Raw genomic sequence first — 3,889 nt, 5'->3', positions numbered from 1 at the left:
TAAACCATTAAATAATAAAATAAATAAATATATATATAAAAAAAAAAATATATCCAAAGAAACGTATATAAATAATAAAAAACACAAATAAATACATAAAAATAATTAAGAAATAAATATTATATAAAGAAAATAAATATAATAAAATAAATAAATACAGAAATGTAAAGAAATATATAAAAAAGAAATATTATTTAAAAAGAGAAAGAAAGAAATACATTAAATATTAACGTATACAAATAATCAATACATTATATATACATTCAAATCCATCTGAAACAAATCCTGATTCTCTACTGAAACTGATTTCTGGTCTGATATGATTTTTGACTAATTCAGCAGAATACAACTGTTAAATAACCAAGACGTTTGACACTAGCTTGACCTGTCCCAAGCAACTAATTAATCCTTATAAAAGAGGCTAGTTCAGGTCACTCATTATGCTTGTGAATCCAGATTCCAGTTAAGAAACAATGGAGCAAACCAGCACCTGAACAGCTTCTAGCTTGGCACAGCAACTTGCCCAAAAGTTTAATCAAGTCCATCTAAGTGTAAACAAATGAATACCCTCGGTCGAGAGGGCTTTCAGTTAAACAGTTTGCAAACACAAGCTCTTGGAGTGTGACGTAGAGTGTCAGAACAGGCCTGCCACTGAGGCGGCGCATAGGCCTGGCCAGCAATTACCAAAACGAAAGTTGACCGTGAGGGTCACGTCTGTTTGAAGCTGTCATCCAGGCACGGACGTTTCACCCATTAGCCACTGCTGACATTTTCACCCGCTCACATACTCCAACAAAGGCTTCTCAATCCCTCTCTTGCCCCAATTGTGCTCTAACGCTTAATCCTTGCCTCGTTTGTGACCCCGTGTCAAAACATGCACGTCCCAGTGAGAAGTGCATGCAAAGTTCATTAGAGGGAAAGCAGGCCTGGCCACTGTAAAGTGCACTTAATAGTCATTTGGAACGGAACCTCATGCACCTTTTGCCATCTGCAGACATTAACATGAATAAACTTGTCAAAGTGCTCAAATCATACAAACAGTGATGAGGGACACGTGTTTCCTCTCCCCAGTCATGCGTCTGTCTTTAAGAAGCAGTAAAACAATTTAGCATATAGTTTAAAAAAAAGTTATTTACTTAGCCTATTTTTTTCTTTTTTAAGCAGAAACCTTACTCTTTTTTTGTTGTTAGAAAAGATTCATGCTTAAAACAGGAGAGAAAAAAACAGGATATGAAAATGTAAACTATAGTTTATTAATACAATAGTTACAATAAATTATAGTAAGCTTGTATGTTAACAGTAGTTTCAGCAAGAGGGTATATAATAATAGTACATACATTTTTTCAGGTGATACATTTTTTTGATGATTAGTAAGTTTAGCATTTATTTCAAATTTAATAATTACTAGTTACATAATAATTAGTAATTAATAAGTGTAAATAATTATATAAATGTATCAATTACTGTCAGTACATTAACATTAACCAACATTAAATTCCATACAAAATAATAATAATAATACATCTGAAACAAATTTATTGTGTTTTAAAAATACAGACTAAGGTTTATCATTACTGTTATTATTATATATTTTTTTTTGTAGTAGGAGATACTGCTTTGAAGTTAATAGTAGACAAGTGCAATGTTTCTGAAACAACTGAATATATACTAAATTAAAAGATCAAACATCTGCATTGCATCACAGCATCATTGCATTGCATCACATCTCAAACATCTGCATTGCATCAGAGCACAGAAATAAACATCAGACTGAATACACACATTACAACAATAAAGTGACTAATACACAGAGCACAAACATGACATTCTGCCAAATCATAAACCACATATAACTAAATACCTAAATACAGTGAACCAAATTCAAAAGTAAGTCAAACTCAATTTAAATGAGATTTGTAGTTTTCTGGAAAGTAGTGTTAAAATCAAAAGCAACCATAATAAAAGAACAAAAAATTAACATTGATTGACTTATGGAGATGTAAACCAAACAGATATATTAGGTACGGTTGTAAAATGTATCTAGCATTAGTATAAAGCAAATGATAGTAAGTATGGTGTGGTCTTCTGGTCACACACTAGTCACACACATATTCTGGTGTTAAATACTAGGAAAAACATATTTGTTACCTCCTACGGTTTCTAATGAGTCATAACACGTTGACATGGATGGGTTCGAATGAATGTTCAAAGTAAAAACCACACCACTGGCTCTAATAGGTAGATGTTGAGGAAGCAAAGGTTCCATAACTTCTCCTCTCAAAAGAAAAGCCAATCTTGTGGTTATACTTATAAAACTAGATAGATATGAGGATGGCACTTCTTGTAAGTGGTAGGAACATTCCCAGACATCTATGTTAAAGAAAACTGGGCATGCTGCCATTAATGCCTGCATTAGCAAGGGCAGAGGAACAAGGAACGGTAATAAAGACAGGCGTAAATTTAACATGAGCGCATGTGTCCATCTTAGGCCATCTGCCATTTAATAAAAAGTAGAAACAAAACTTTTACGATTACAAAACTTGTCGCTGCATGTGAGCAATTGAGCATCACAACAAAGCACATTTAACGGTAATGTGTTAAAATATAATTTTTTACTGTACTAAAGCAATGAAAAATACCATAATATAATTTGCAGATATTTAGAAAACACGCTAAGTTCACATACTTGTTTCTCTGAAAAACAATGGTCCTAGGGATGCACGATATTATCGGACCAATATCGGAATCGGCCGATAATGGCTTTAAATGTAAATATCGGCCCGATATGAAAAATTATGCTGATATGTCTTGCCGATAAGAGGAATACATTAACTCACATGTGCTCAGATTAGATCACGTCAACACTGCTATTAGATCATGTCAGCATTGTGGCTCATTCTTGAAGCAAAGTTTTGCCTGAATGGTGATTGAATTCACTGTTTTGAATCGCTGCATTTAAACTGAGAATGCATGTACAGAATCACGCTTTCAGTGTATGATAGAGTAAACAGTAATAGCATGTGCAGCAGCGGCAGCGGCAGCCTCCCAGGGTCCTAATGCCCGCTCAGTAAGGAGTTTTAATTTCGTAGGGGGCGCTGTTGGCCTACTTCTAATAAAATGAAAGCAAAATACACAAATAATATTTAGACTGTGTTTCTGATTAAATAAAGCAGTAATCGATGCCATAAAATCACGAGTATGTTTTTATTTAAAGGCCAGAAGCTATAGCTTACATGAAAAAAAAAAATTATATACATACTGATTTATTCATTATGTGTAATCATGTGTAATATTGTAATATCATGGGTAGAGGTCGACCGATAGTGGATTTTACCGATACCGATAGCTAGGTTGGACCACACTGGCCGATACCGATTAATCAACCGATAGTTTTTAAAATGGTAAACGAAAACTAAAACAGAGCTTTACTATTTTTAAAAAAGCAGTAGCAGTACTGAACCATACTTTGTAAATTAATAAACATATTATTATTAATTATTATATTGATCATTAAAGTTATTTCATAGTTTACTAATGTTAAAAAAAGAAACTTTAAAATGTAAAAATATAGCCTATTAGTAATAGTAAATGTTGAAATGAACACACTAGGAACAATACTTTTACAGCTTTCATTAATATTACAAAAGGACTCTTACTGTAAAGTATTACCATTTAATTTCAACAGTCATGCTAACTTAAAAAATTTAGGAGCACAGTCAAAAATTTAGGAGCACCAAAATTTGATAAAAAAATAGCCTTCCCATTACGAGGTGATATTTGACTCCTTAAAGTGATTTACAGTAGAATTTTGTTTTTACCTTTGTAATGGCATTTTTCTATCTTTATTAAAAGTATGTAATCTTTTATGTCAAATTAAAAATATATATAT

At 32.4% G+C, this 3,889-nt stretch overlaps 1 protein-coding gene across 1 annotated transcript in view; it reads right to left on the bottom strand.

The window, feature by feature from the left end:
* Window positions 1-3,889, bottom strand: part of hdac4 (histone deacetylase 4) — a 261,791-nt gene that overhangs the window by 80,311 nt on the left and 177,591 nt on the right. The gene's annotated exons all lie outside the window — the stretch shown is intronic.

The sequence above is a fragment of the Sinocyclocheilus rhinocerous genome, unplaced genomic scaffold (assembly GCF_001515625.1).
Source record: "Sinocyclocheilus rhinocerous isolate Xijiao unplaced genomic scaffold, SAMN03320098_v1.1 scaffold2541, whole genome shotgun sequence".
Classification (NCBI taxonomy): Eukaryota; Metazoa; Chordata; class Actinopteri; order Cypriniformes; family Cyprinidae; genus Sinocyclocheilus; species Sinocyclocheilus rhinocerous.
The sequence above is the reverse complement of the archived record's forward strand: the minus strand, read 5'-3'. Positions and strand labels throughout refer to the sequence as shown.